Source organism: Malaclemys terrapin, chromosome 22 (assembly GCF_027887155.1).
Source record: "Malaclemys terrapin pileata isolate rMalTer1 chromosome 22, rMalTer1.hap1, whole genome shotgun sequence".
Classification (NCBI taxonomy): domain Eukaryota; kingdom Metazoa; phylum Chordata; order Testudines; family Emydidae; genus Malaclemys; species Malaclemys terrapin.
Genome location: NC_071526.1, coordinates 17,118,563 through 17,132,929, shown reverse-complemented (window position 1 = coordinate 17,132,929; position 14,367 = coordinate 17,118,563). Strand labels below are relative to the sequence as shown.

Here is a 14,367-nt window from a genome sequence, read left to right as displayed (position 1 = left end):
AGCAAAAAAACCCAACAACCCCTGGAGCTCTTCCCCCTCGCCCCCTTTGCAGGTCACTTTTAAGTCTTTCTCTCTTCCTTTTCCATGTCTGGCCTTGCTGCTGTTCTTACCATACATCGGTAATATACTGCGGAATCACTTGCTATTCTGTAGCCCCCAGCACCCTCCCTTTGATGTAGGTGGGTGTTACAGATGAGATTGTCCCTATGAATTCATTAGGCTAAAATCCTGTGTCTGGCTAACTTGAATTACAGACGGTCTAGGCCAGGGCTGGCCCTCCACATAACACAGGTTGACTTGATCTAGATTCCAGAATACAGTGAAACCACAGCTGAGCCAAAACAGATTTTTTGACTCTTTTCTCCCCCCCCCCACCCCATTCTGGGTTTAATAAATGGTCGCGTGCAGTTTTGCAAACCAAAGTCGGTGAAAATTGTGCCAATGGCTAACACACGGGCTTAGCTGCATTTCTGCAAACAAAGCAGGGGTGCCAGGAAGGCTCTCTTGCTCAAAGCGTTTGTGTCTCGCTGCATCGGAATGAAAGGGGCTGTGAAAAGCTTGGGAATGCTGGCACCTTCCACTCGGTCCCATCTGCCAGGTGCTGAGTCTACCCTCATTTCATTGAACTTGAGGGGCACTGGTCCCAAAGCTCTGCTGGCTGCCTTTCCCCATATCACAGCCACGCTGCTCCGTGAAATGGTGATTTAACATCAGCCCCTGAACCATCTGAACAGGATTTTAAATATCTGAGAGACCAGCAATGTGGCCTAAACTGGAGGGTAGGGTCCTGGCATGGGACTTAGGAGACCTGGACTCTATTACCAGCTCTGGCCTCCTCTGTTTTGTCTTGTTAGATCGGAAGCTCTTTGGGGCAGGAACTGTCTGTCACTTTGTTTGTACAGCACCTAGCACCATAGGGCTTCTGTCAGCATCAGAGCCCGTCTCCAGGCCCCCTAACGAGCACAGCTGGCCGGCAGTAGGCTGCCTGATTGGTTGGAAGAGTCACAGACTGGCTCATAAGTCTCACTGAGTCCTGGGCTTGCTTGTTCCCAGCCCTGCTCCTGCCTTAGACTTGGCCCTGCCATGCCACACTCCAGGTAGCCCGGTCCTGATCCTGTGTTCTGAGTTCGGGGCTGGTGCCTGGCCTCTGACTCCGGCTGAGTCCTGACTACCAGTCAAGGCCACCCACATCTCGGTCACTGACAGCCTAGACCTTGGCTGGGTATCTCATAAGAACATAAGAATGGCCGTACCGGGTCAGACCAAGGGTCCATCCAGCCCAGTATCCTGTCTTCCGACAGTGGCCAATGCCAGGTGCCCCAGAGGGAGTGAACCTAACAGGCAATGATCAAGTGATCTCTCTCCTGCCATCCATCTCCACCCTCTGGCAGACAGGGGCTAGGGACACCATTCCTTACCCATCCTGGCTAATAGCCATTAATGGACTTAACCTCCATGAATGTATCCAGTTCTCTTTTAAACGCTGTTATAGTCCTAGCCTTCACAACCTCCTCAGGTAAGGAGTTCCACAAGTTGACGGTGCGCTGCGTGAAGAAGAACTTCCTTTTATTTGTTTTAAACCTGCTGCCTATTAATTTCATTTGGTGACCCCTAGTTCTTGTATTATGGGAATAAGTAAATAACTTTTCCTTATCCAGTTTCTCCACATCACTCATGATTTTATATACCTCTATCAGATCCCCCCTTAGTCTCCTCATCTCGGTTGGTGCTACTGTAATAGCACAGTGGGGATTATAAAGCTGTATTCTTTGCCTCCTTGGTGCCTGCAGTCACACGCCCTCAGCAAGATGCAAACACACAAGTGCACAGAACGACCACTCTGGAGAACTCCTAGGGGCCAGCACTGACTCGCAACAGTGAATCCAAAACTGCTGCTTCCCAATCAATATCAAATCCTCCCCGGGCTCTGATTCTCCCTTTGCCTTCATGGGTGCAAATCTGAAGCAACTCCCGTGGTGGTCAATGAGTGTGAAAGAAGCAGGAGCCCCACTCCACGATCAGTGAGTGAGTGGGGGGGGGGGGCGGGGGGGGGGCGCGGGGAATAGGTTTGGGATAACTCAAAATCTCAGCATGGCTAGTTCTGGTTTATCTGTAAACTGACCCAGGTGCCCGTCGAGAAAGGGACGGGGGAAAGTAGAAGCAGTGTCACTTGCCCATGGTCATGAGACCAGACTGAGATCCAAGACCAGATGTGCAGTCAATGGATCAGGGCTAACTAAGAGTCTCTAGGGATGGCCCCATGAAAAGCCCGCTCTAGCAGCATCAGGCCTGGGGATAAAAGGCCCTGGGAAGAACAAAGGGGCACTTAAAATGCCTCCCTAGGATGGATAATAGAACTGTGCTAGGGGCAGCCTTTATGCCCCATTGGACAGGGTGGTGGGTCTTTTGAAGTAGCTGCCAGAACCTGGTGGTCACGAAGTTCTGACCTTCGCCTCTCAGCAGGGAGGATGGGATGCTGACGGGCAGCCACTTCTGGGGAGAAACACAGCAGCAAACCGCTTCCCAGCACGCACTAACGCTGCCAGCGGTACCCTTTTATACTACAGGGAATTGCTGGATTGCATGAAGGGGGACGTAGCAAACCTCAGGCACAGGCTAGAGAATTAGCAAACGGTTCCCACATAGTTTACAATCTCCTCCACCATCTGCTGAGCTGCCCATCAATTTCCCATCCTTGTTACTTAACTTTCGGTTCCAACAGGTTGAGACATGACAACTTGTGCTTCCATCCTTATGCCAAAGGCAGCATTTCAAGGCCTAAGTGTCTGGGAGGGAAGCCCCACACGTCTCCCAGGGTGGGTTAGCCACCTCTGGTTACAAAGGGAGAGCTTGTCTGCTCGCAGACTGACTGAGTCTATAGCATCACTTTAGCAGGTCCCAAAGCCGCTTCCTTTGAGAGCGTAGAAAATCACTTCAAACCGTCCATGGCCCCCTGGACTGATCAGAGCTTCCCGGGTGAAAGAGAGGAGGAAACCAGCACCGTTTAAAAACTGTTTTATCATAACAGTAGCAAGGGAAAAGTAGCTGGGGGGGGGATTCTGTCCATGTAATTCACAGCCCCCCTGCTTGACTGACTCTGAATCGGCCCCTCAGCTTAAGCGGTTATCGCTTTAAAATGCAGCACACGCTGTTTGGGATAATAGTGCATAACATGCTGATTGTTTATTCATGGAGTTGTTACCATGAAAAGCTGTTGACCCCCAGTCGCCATTATGCGGGCACCGCGCTGGCCACTCATTCATCTGCATGGAAACCATGTAATACAAAGCTGTGTATCTGTTCAGGCAAAGCAAGCCAGCACAATGGATTGGAGGAGGGAAGCTGAAAGTCTAATGGGGCGGGGCAGGGGTTCACTTTTGGAATGCTCTGCTGAACAGGGTACTTAGCACTGTCACCGCATTGCACAGCAACAGCTTCTTTCACTCTCCTGAAAGATTGTATTTGACTTATTACGGGCCCATTAAGCAACTCTCTGGTAAATAGCCTTCAGGGTCCCAATGAGGTCATCTACATTCTCTCTCTCCGTACACACACACTCCTTTATGCCTGCTTCTATCTGCCCATGCAAAAGGCAAACTCTCCCGTTTGTGAAGAGCAAGCTATGCACTCTGGAAGCAAAGCCCTATGGGCTGCAATAGGGCACCAGGTCCTATAGAAATTCGGGGGGAGGCTGTAGAAAGCCACAAACCTAAACCGAGGTTTTGTGTATTGTCTGGTTTTTAAAGCATCCTGTAGGCTTCTATAGCAGGGGTGGAATTCTCTATGAAATTCTGTAGGAGGGTTCCCAAAACACAAAAGCCCTATAGAAAAGTGTTTGCCTATTAAATTCTATAGGGCTCTTGCATCAAGGGACATGAAGGGTTCAGACTTTGGAGCCTGCTTTGTGAAGCAGCCGTCTCCTTTTGGCACAGAGCTCGGTACCCAGTGCCACCTGGCTGTTCCCTGGGCATCCTCATACCAAAGCACTAATTAGCCTCCCAGGGCAAGTCTCGGGTTCTTTCACTCTGAGGGCTTGGAAAACTTAATGCAATTAATTATTTATCTAGTTAATAAAGGAGGAGGAATCGGAAGGGATGAGCTGGGTTATTTGTACGGAGGACACCGGCGCATTGAAAAGACGCCTCTCTGGGCGAGCAGGCGCCAATTCTTTGTTGGCAGAGGGGACTTGAGCGAGGATGGGAACCCCTCCAGCGGCGGAGGGGCCTTTTTAGGGGGGAGGGATAGCTCAGTGGTTTGAGCATTGGCCTGCTAAACCCAGGGTTGTGAGTTCAATCCTTGAGGGGGCCACTTGGGGATCTGGGGCAAAATCAGTACTTGGTCCTGCTAGTGAAGGCAGGGGGCTGGACTCGATGACCTTTCAAGGTCCCTTCCAGTTCTAGGAGATGGGATATCTCCATTAATTAATTAATTTATTTATTTATTAATTTATTTCCCACAGAGGAATGCATGCTATGATCCTTTCTAGTGTCTCCTTTGCAGTCCGGAGGGCAGGGGGGAGAGGAGAGACCTTTTCTGTTCCACCTTGGCTAGCGCCAGGTAAGTAATACTGCCTGGCGCTTGCAGAGCCAGCCCCGTGCACAGTGATTCCCATGGCACGCACACCTCCTGGGCAAAGTCACCCGGGCTCATCCTCCGCTGCCTCCCCTGCTGTTGAACTCGGCTAGAAAAGCCACTCATGACTCCGGCAGCTGTTTCTGCTTTGAGTCTAATGGGAACTTTATGGACTGGGATTTCTCGTGATTTATTTATTTATTCTCCCACCAATGGTAAACAGCAGCACAGTTGAGATCCAGCACTTGCCATTCACACAGCATGACCCGAGCGCTTGGCTGTGGGCGGCGTGCCAAGACCTGGAGTCTAACTGAAGAGATGCTGAGGTTTGCTGAATCATTGCGCCCTGCTGGGACCATGGCGTGGTCCTTGGGGGCCTGGAGCAGAGAATGAGAGTAATTAGGAAGGATTCCTGTTGGGTTTTTCCACCTCCTAGATACGGTCACCTTGAGAGGGCATTAGAATTGAGAGCGATCACTGCAAGAAAGAGCAATGGGCTGGAAGAACCTGTAGTATGTCTCAAGGCTTGTGAATCCCTTATTCACCTGGGGAGCAGTTCTTTATACTGGGGCACGGAGCTGCTTGGGAGGGTTTGCAATCCGGCCCTTTGACGTTTTAGTTCGATTTATAACCAAAAAGAGGATCCTGGACAGAAGACACCTTTGGAGTTGTTTTTTTCAGCTATGACCGGTATCTTAAAAAAATGAACCAAACCCACAGCATGCACCCGAGCAGCAAATGTCTCACCAGACAGAACAATTGACTCAGCCAAGGCAGTGTGTACACAGCAGCAGAAGTGGGGACATGATAATACCTAGCTGTCATCAGAAGAGCTCAAAGCGCTTCACAGAGATCAGCATCATTATTCCCATTTTACAGATGGGGAAAACTGAGGCACAGAGTGGGGCAGTGACTTGCCCACCGTCACCCAGCAGGCCAGAGCCAGGAACAAACCCAGGTTTCTCGTGTCCCCAGCCAGTGTTCTAGCCACTTGGCTATATTGCCAAGCAAGGCTTTCCAAAGAGGAGAAAATCCCCATGCATGAGCTGTACCTGCTTCTGTTCCCACTCTGGACAGGTGTGAAGCTCAAGTTGGATTCAGCAGCACAACCTTGCGTTAAGGCATTGCTTTGGGGTGAGAGGCTTTTTTAAGATGAAATCTAAGTTCAGGCAACCTCCCGCCCTTCCCCAGCCCCAACCAGAACCCTTCCAAACTGCTAAAACCGAGCACTTTGTCCCGGAGCAGAGCATGCCAGTGTTGAGAGAAAACATGCAAGTGGGTCGACGTCACTGCTTGGCAAAGGACAATAAAAGTATTCAGTGTGCGATGAAGTCCTGCTACGGCGAGTAGGGGGGAAAGGCTGGACTCAAGAGACCGCAGCTCCGGGATACCGTCGGTGAGTGAAAGACAAACCCAGCTTCTCGGTACTTCGCATTCCAACCCGGGGCAAGAGAGGAAAGGCTTGCATCTTCTTTTCCAACAAAAGCTCCATTCCAGGCAGGTTTTTCCCCTCCGTCCCCCATCTAGTAGTCAGGAAAATTGACTCAGCTGCAAGCCTAGACTCTCTTAAAGCTCAGTGTGTGAGTGTGTATTTAACCCTTATTATGGGTAGCAGGCGAAGGGCAGGACTGTGCAAAAACTTTGACTGGCTTGTATTGTGCCGTGATGCACTGTCCTTCTGGCTACGTTGGTGGCTGAGCCGGGGGAGAGGAACATTTGCTTTTATTGGTAGGAAACCAGTGGCAAAAAAATATTGTCAGGCAATGGGATGTCAATGGAGCGGTTAAGGTGGCTCTGAAATCTCGAGCAAGTTATGTGCGAGGCTTCCTAGAATAAATAACAGGACGTGCTGTCTAACCTTTCATTGAGTCTCCCAAATGTGCAGCAGGCTCGGAATTCAGGGGGTTGTCTGAAGTTAGCCGGAGTATGAGTTCTTAATTCACAGTCGGTGGTGGTTTTAATTTCGAAAGGAGGATAAAAATCAGCATATAAGAGGCACCCGGTAGCATAGAGAGGGAGAGGAGCTAGCTGCCTTTTTTCTAAATAAAAGCTTTACTTTCCTGCACTGCCAGAGCTTTCGTTGTCTGTCACTCCCTGCCTCGAGTGTTACCTCTTCTGGGTTTCTTCTCCCACATAAATATGGGTTGGGTGTCCAGCTATTAATGAGAAATGTGGCTTGACCACGTATGATATTTTCCCCCTGTTTTGCCAAGGCCAGGTAGGATCGACAGTAAAACCCTGCTTCTCTTTACTGTCCTGTTTTTTATTGTGTGCGGATGAAACGCATTATCTCCATTTTAAACAAATCCATCAGCGCCGTCAAACTCGCCCAGCCTGAATGGGTCGTGGCAGGGACGCCTGACAAGTTCAGAGTTCCATTCGGCATCCCATGTTATTTATCCCTGCCTGGGGATCTGCCTTGCTTTTCTTCAAGGTCTGGGCTGTGATACTTTACAACTCTTGGACAAGGAAGCTTGTGTTACAACCTTGTAAATTCATATTGGCTTGAATCTCCTGCTCTCTTAAATCTCCACTTACAGGATCATTGTCCCTGGGACTGGGGGCTACCTAGGAAGCCAGGAACTTTGACCTTCGTTATTTTTCTAAGTCTTAGTTCTCATCAACCTTCCTCACTCGTAGCTGGCATTTTAGCTCATTGCTTTGTTATACAGCTGGGAATCTGTGAAATTCTGACCAGCCAACAAGTTTCTGGTTTTATACTCTTCACAGACTATTTATTGGGACAGAAAGACAATTTGGGATGGTGAGGGGAGGGGAGGAAAAGAGACGGGAGCTAATTTATTGTAACCAGAAATAAATTAGCGAGTGAGAACTTGCTTGGCCTAATTCAGAACCAAAAAACCAGCAGTTTCTGGATAGAACTCAGAACTGTTGGATTTCAGGTCTGATGGGTGAAACGTGACTCTTTTGGGTTGCTAGTCCCCTGGCGGTTCCAGAAAGCAGGGCCAGAACGACTTGCAAACAGGGATCTTTGTTTCCACTGCTATTTAGTTAGAAATACGCAAGTGTGCAAGTTGTCGTGAGGAGTGAATTTCCTTTGAGATACGGGGGAAGGATTGTTTTACAAAACTCAAACTTCTTTTGCAAAACCTGACACTTAATAAACAATTCTAGGGGTTTTGTCCCAAACATCAGGGGGCTCTCACAGGCCCAGGTCAAATCTCTCTCTTGTGGGCAGAGGTTCAAAGGAGGCTGAGAGTTATGCATCCAGCTAATTCCCGTTGAATTTAGGCATAGAATTTAGGCATGCTTCAAAAATCCCAGACTCAGCCAGCAATGCAACAGGGGGCTAGTGCCTATAATGCAAATACAGACTTGGATCTGTATGGTGCCACAGAAGGGACTGATGCCTATGCCCCTGGCCCCGATTCTGTAGCGCTTACTCACATGAGTAAGGGTTGCAAGATAAGCCCCATAAAGATCCTTCTTTTCTCTTATCTGGATCTAATAAAAAGTCCCTATTCCCTGTGCCTTTCCTCGGGCAAAAAGAACGGAGAGAATGGGTCCAGGCAGGCGTCCACCAGGGCTGGATTTGGCCCCATGGAGCCGAAGGGGCTGGAAAATGCAGCAGGAGCGTTTGTCATGTGTGAGCGATGGCTTGTTTCTCACACCCCATTTAAGCAGATTTATTTTAGACCCGGGACGTGATCTGCAGTTGCCAAGGTTCATGGTCTGAGAAGCAGTTTGTGGCGCTTTCTCCCTCCCTGAGATTTTATAAACATCAATGGGTCTGAGTGTGGGTGTCCCAGGGGCTAAGCACTTAGCCAGCCTGACATCTGATCGCGAGCCAGCTACATTTGTAAAAGTAGCTTTGATGCACATACTCTGCTGGCAACGCTTCCCCGGATGACCTCCTAGAGATGGAAAGACATGGCCCAGAAAGCCGGCCCTTGCCCGGCACGGCCAGGTGGCATGCAGGAATGGAAACCGGCCTGTAATGGTATTGCTCAGAGCCAACTTACCGTATGTCTGCTGCTGCTGAGTGCGCTGTGTCTGAAGGCTAAGAGAGAAAGGAAACCCACCCTTCCACCTATTCTCAGGATTGCTGATTCCCAGCATGTGGGGGAATGTGGCCTATAGGTAGGAGACTGGAAGGCTGGTGCAGTGGTTGACCCCCAGCCACACCCCCACCCCCTGACCACCACCCCTGCTCCCTGCCCTCTTACCGCGCTGCCTGGAGCACCGGTGGCTGGCGGCCCTACAGCTACGCCGCCCGGCTGGAGCTGGGCCACGCCGCCGCTGCCACGCAGCACAGAGACCGGGTCAGGCCGGGCTCTGCAGCTGCGCCGCCCCAGGAGCTCGCAGCCCCACTGCCCAGAGCCTTGCGCTGGCGGTGGAGCGAGCTGAGGCTGCAGGGGAGGGGGAACAGCAGGGGTGGGGCCAGGGGTAGCCTCCCAGGCCAGGAGCTCAGGGGCCGGGCAGGAGGGTCCCAAGGGCTGGATGTGGCCCCCATCGGGCTGTAGTTTGCCCACCTCTGACCTAGACTCTTGCGCCTCAGTTCCTCGTGTGCAATCTGGGGCTGATAGCACTGCCCTGCCCCAGGGGGGCACATTGCGAGAGGGATCTCTGACATGTCCTCAGAGGAACATGGCTGTTTCTGCGTCCCGGATCCAACTAGTACAGTGTACTACGGCGCTACCATTCATGAACCATTCCCAGGGGCTGTTGCCAGCTCCAGGGGGCAGAGTAAAGGTTGTGTTTGCGGGGGAGTCATGTACCATAACTTGTTTTCAGGGGGGTTGAGTGGAGCTGAACTCAACTTCGTGGCACCACTAGCCAACCTTAGCTCTGCATTCACAAAGTTTTGGGGCAGTTAAAAGGAGCTAGAATAGAAAGGTTGCACCATCGTTGGTTTTTATGTTACCAGAAATCCAAGGAGACGTCCCCTTCCCCAGAATAGATGCTGAGAAATGCTCTGTTTTTATTCCAAAAGGGGCCTCTATATCTAAACGTAAGCTATGGGTGTACGTTACAGCTCCTGGCCTGCTCGGCGTGTGTTTTCCATCCCTTGCACCCATTGCCGTGAATTAATGTAACTGCAGATCCAAACTGAGGGCCAAACCTGACCTGCCTGTACTAGGCTAGTGTCCGAATCGCCATGCATTGCACCCAGGTTGGGATGGACTCACCCCTGAGGCCGGTGATTCGGTTTCTGTGTCTTACAGCCCATGCTGTCTTGCGAGTGCAGATTGTCACATCTCACAGAGCGGTTTAGAGAGACAGACTCTTCTTCCTGTTTTATTTAAACAAGCCTCTGTCATTGGGGCAGAGAGGGCCTTGTTGATTTTATTACTTCTCGTCTTCTGGGTTTAGAAGAGGAACGCTTGTTTTTATGAAACATTATTTTATGGGAATTTGTTTAAAAGGGAGGGAAATCCCATTTTAAGGGATTGCAGCTGTAAAAATACAGTTTCTGCTCTCTAAAAGAAAGAGAACCAAACCCTGAGTCAGCTAGGTATTTGTTTTCCTTACCTGGTAGGACCCATGCCCCTCTGCCTCTAGCCTCATCCATTTCTCTCCTCTCTCTTCCCCCTCCCTCGCCATTTGTCTTTTATTTTCACAGTCCGCTTTATTCACATGCCTTTCCTTGGGGTTTTGTTTGTTGGGACGCTTCTGAGTTTGTGACCAGCCACTCTAAAAGCTGGGGCCTGGGATTATTTTTCAGGCCTTGTAAAGTGCAGGGAGACACAGGGGCCACATTTTTGCTAAAGTCCAGGGCTACATGTAACAGCTCCGCTCCCATTTCGGCACCAAAGTAAGAGTCCGATTTCCCCCTCACCCAGTTCTTCTGACAATCCAACCGCTTATTTTGATGCCTGAATAGAAGCAGGCCCATCTGGAAATTCCAGACATAGCTTAATTTTCTTATTCCCTTGAGCACCACCATCAATTGCAGGGCTTCCCTTTCCCTGCTCGGTCTCCAAGGCTATGTCCTCCTTCTATCTTACAGCTGTGATTTTCTAACCAGTTAGAGGCACAGCCATTGGGTTCCTTATAAATAACACCATCCAAATTGCCTCCACACTGCAGCTTTTCTGCAGTCACCGCTGCATTTGTGCATCTGCAGCTACCGTGCTGCATTAGCACAGGTGCATGCTGGGTAGTTATCCCACAGTGCCTCAGTAAGAAATAAATGCACCTGGAGGACGCATGCTCAGAGCAGCACTAGTCGTATGTGGAGCAATGCATTCTGGGATGTCCTGCCATACAGAGACCTGGGAACAAGGGGGAATGGCTAACACAGGCAAAGTTGGGGGAGTATCTCTCTGCAACCAGTTCAGCAAAGGATAACCCTGTGCCAGCCTAAGGCTCTGTCCTGAGCAGCCCGTTAGATGCCACAGTGAATGAGCGTTTGTCATGGGATGGACGCACACAGACAGTGTCTGGAGCTGACCAGGCCACGTGGTTCGCACCACAGCTTTTAGCCACCGAGTCAGAGTGTGGGTCGAGATACGTTCCTGCACTGACTGTCCAGGACATTTTCCAAAAGTAGTAACTGACCGCTGGCTTAGAAATGCACCCTGGAGTCCATGTGGGGACAGAGCTCACATCAGTGGGAGATGTCCATGTGACCTGGGATCAGGATTAATGGGCAGTAGCAGCCTGGCGTTCTGATCCTATGGGGTTAAAACGGCAGGTGTTCCGGCAGTAGGAGTCATATTCAACCCATTAAGCGAGCAGCTGTGTTTCCTGGCATTTCCGGGGAGAACCTGGTACAGTTACAGCGTAACCCTGCCTTGGCTGCAGCCCGTACCCGGTGCGCTAAGGGAAGCAAACGAGTTCCTTCTGGCTGTTCTGTACCTACCTAGCTCTGGAATGCCTGAGCGCTGCAGATGTTGGTCAGGTTTTGCCCTGAAGCATGAGATTTGACTCTCCTTATTAGTCCATTGGCAGAGCTACAAATGGCCATAAAATCATCCAGTCATGTTTTTATTCAGCCCAGCAGCCTCTCACGGCAGCCAGCAGTCTAGGTTGCTGATGCTTAGCAAAAAAGTTGTGGTAGATACACAAACCCATGAATTTGTGTGGGTTGAGATAGGCTCACACAAAATCTCAGAGCCAGACACCTTTGAAGAGCAGGAGAGTTTGGATCCCAGCCCCTTCGTGTGGATAAGGGCCTGGAGTGGCACTTGGGAGACAAGGTTTCTGATCTTGACTCCGCTAGTGACTTGTTGGGTGGCCTTGGGCAAGTCCCATCACCCTCCCACGGTGTGCTTGATTTGCTCATTAAGTTCTTCAGGGCAGGGCTTGTTTCTCACTCAGGGTCTGTACAGCGCCTAGCAGAATGAGGCCCTGCTCTCAGCTGGTGCCTCTGTGCGCTGCTATAACGCACGCTGTCATGATGATGCCCTGTAATAACCCAGCTCCACTTAATACCTGCAGATAGAAGCCATCAGCCTTAAGAACAGCCAGGTTGGGTCAGACCAAAGGTCCCTCTAGCCCAGTATCCTTCTGACGGGCCAGTTCCAGATGCTTCAGAGGGAATGAAGAGAACAGGGAAATTTTGAGTGATCCATGCCCTGTCGTCCACTCCCAGCTTCCGGCCGTCAGAGGTTCAGGGACACCCAGAGCCTGGGATTGCGTCCCTGACCATCCTGGCTAATAGCCATTGATGGACCCATCCTCCATGAATTCATCTAATTCTTTTTTTAACCCAGGTAGACTTTTGGCCTTCACAACATCCCCTGGCAAGAGTGCGTTTTGTGAAAAAGTACTTTTGTTTGTTTGTTTTGAAACCCGCCTATTAATTGTATTGGGTGACCCCAGTTCTTGTGTTATGTGGTAAATAACACTTCACTCTCTCCACCCCGTTCATGATTTTATAGACCTTTTTCATCCCCGGTTACTAACCAGTTCTTGTTCAGTTGATTTATGCAGGGTTAATGTGGCATTAGGTGTACAACCATTATCATTTGCACATAGCACTCAAAGGCCATCTCTGTTACTAGCTGAAGACAATAAGGGCCCGATGTTGAATAGCCTGTGAGTATTTCTGCATGTTCTTGATGGGTGCATCTCAAGGTCTGGGGTGACACAGGTGATGCCCTGCCAGGGTCGACAGTAGCAGGGATTGTATCTGGGGCCTTTGCATCTATTGCTAAAGCCAGTAGCAGACTCATAAACCTCCCTATAGCCCAGCCCCTTGAGGGAGACCGAGCACCACACTGTGTAAGTGTGGTTACACAGGCACCTATATGAGCAGGCACTCCTGGAGTGGCAGGTGTGCAATGGAGGGTTCACAGGTATAAAAATGAATGCATGCTCTACACAATCTGGCTTGAAAAACATCTCGTATGTACGTTGCTGCAAGGGCATTAATCATACAATGTATTTAAGGGCGACCCAGTCTCGTTAAAGGAAACCAGAACGAATGCAGTATGTTTAAGGCTGCAGCACATTATGCAGCTCGCTGATCAGCTTCCATTACGCAGAGGGAGCCAGGGGAAATGCCTCGAAACAGCGTTGCTGCTGCGTTGTCAGATGGAGAACAGCTCTCCCTGTCCTCCTTTCTGGGATGATCACTGGAACGCTACCTGCGCATCGGTACGGTGTGGCCTTTGGTTGAGCGAGGCGGCTTCCAGCAGCGAGGAGCCTGGGACTGGAGAGGAACGTGTTATGGCCCAGGCAACGGGTGACAGAATGTCATAAATAAAAGAACCCGGCAGCTGCCACTGCCTACTTCCCCCTCCTGAGTCGAAACACACGTGGGTTATTTATCAGTTTCATAAATGAATCGCTGGGAGTAGGGGCTGATGTCAGGCCATGGGGCTCCGGGAGAGGAAGCCCGTGGCTGCCCAGCAATGTGGGTTTGGGTGACATCTGCCTTGTTCACTTTTCCAGTAGCAGGAACCAAGCCCTCTGTGTGTTGGGGCGGGGGGCGGGATGGAACTAAAACATCAGGGGAGGGGGCTAATAGATCTTTGTATAAATCACTGCAATTAATGTAATGTTGGCCTTTGAAAAAAACACTCTCCCCCCATTCCCTAAAACACCCCTAAATTGACCCTGTCACGATGTTTAGCCATTAGGTCAGACCGGCTTTAAAATGCCTTTGTCTGACAGCAGGTGCCCTAGAAGCACTAAATATTACGAGCAGAGCTCTCAGCCGGTGTAAACCAGGGTCGCGCCGTTGAGTTCAGCAGAGCTGAGAAACTGGCCCTGGATCGTCGTCCTCGGCACCTCTAGCCCTTAACTTTTATATTGCAGTAGCACCTAGAAGCCAGCCAGGACGGAGGCCCCACTGCGCTGGAAGCTACACAAATCTGTCTGAACGGAAGCTCCTGCCACCCAGAATCCCTCTCTGCTTCTGATTTGTCCACCAGCGACGCTAAGTTGTTAGTGTTTTGTAAGGAGTTGGCTGGAGGCTGTTCATGCCTGTTTTCTGCACAGCTGATTCAGGCCTGTAGCCAGCTGAGCCTGGGCAATTGACCAACCGCCTGTCTTGTGAGGCACAAAGAACCGTGCAGCCAGTGGACGGCCATGTTGGCTCATGGTGCTTCATTTAGAAAACACGCCGGCTTGACGGACAGGACAGTAAAGGTGTGTCTGGACAGAGCTGTCCGGTTCACCTGTCTCTGAGGGCTGTTTATTCACCCTGGAGAGCAGATGTTAGCTCTATACCGGCTGCCAGGAGGGTAGCTCGCCCATCCAGTGCACTCGGGGCCCTTGGCGATGGTTAGAATACAGGGAAAGATGAACAAATTAGAGCATTTTAAGGCATTGGAAGAGGCCGCGTAAAAACCTACATCTCCGAGCTACACAGACCGTAAACGG

General features: G+C 50.5%; 1 protein-coding gene across 5 annotated transcripts in view; it reads left to right on the top strand.

The window, feature by feature from the left end:
* Positions 1-14,367, top strand: part of COL8A2 (collagen type VIII alpha 2 chain) — a 149,782-nt gene that overhangs the window by 95,485 nt on the left and 39,930 nt on the right. The window contains exon 1 of one of the 5 annotated variants that reach the window (XM_054012081.1): positions 5,862-5,968. The exons of the other annotated variants lie outside the window; for them this stretch is intronic. The gene's annotated coding sequence lies outside the window, so the exon portion shown is untranslated. Of the gene's footprint in view, positions 1-5,861; positions 5,969-14,367 lie in introns of those variants that run through there. 5 annotated transcript variants of the gene reach the window in all.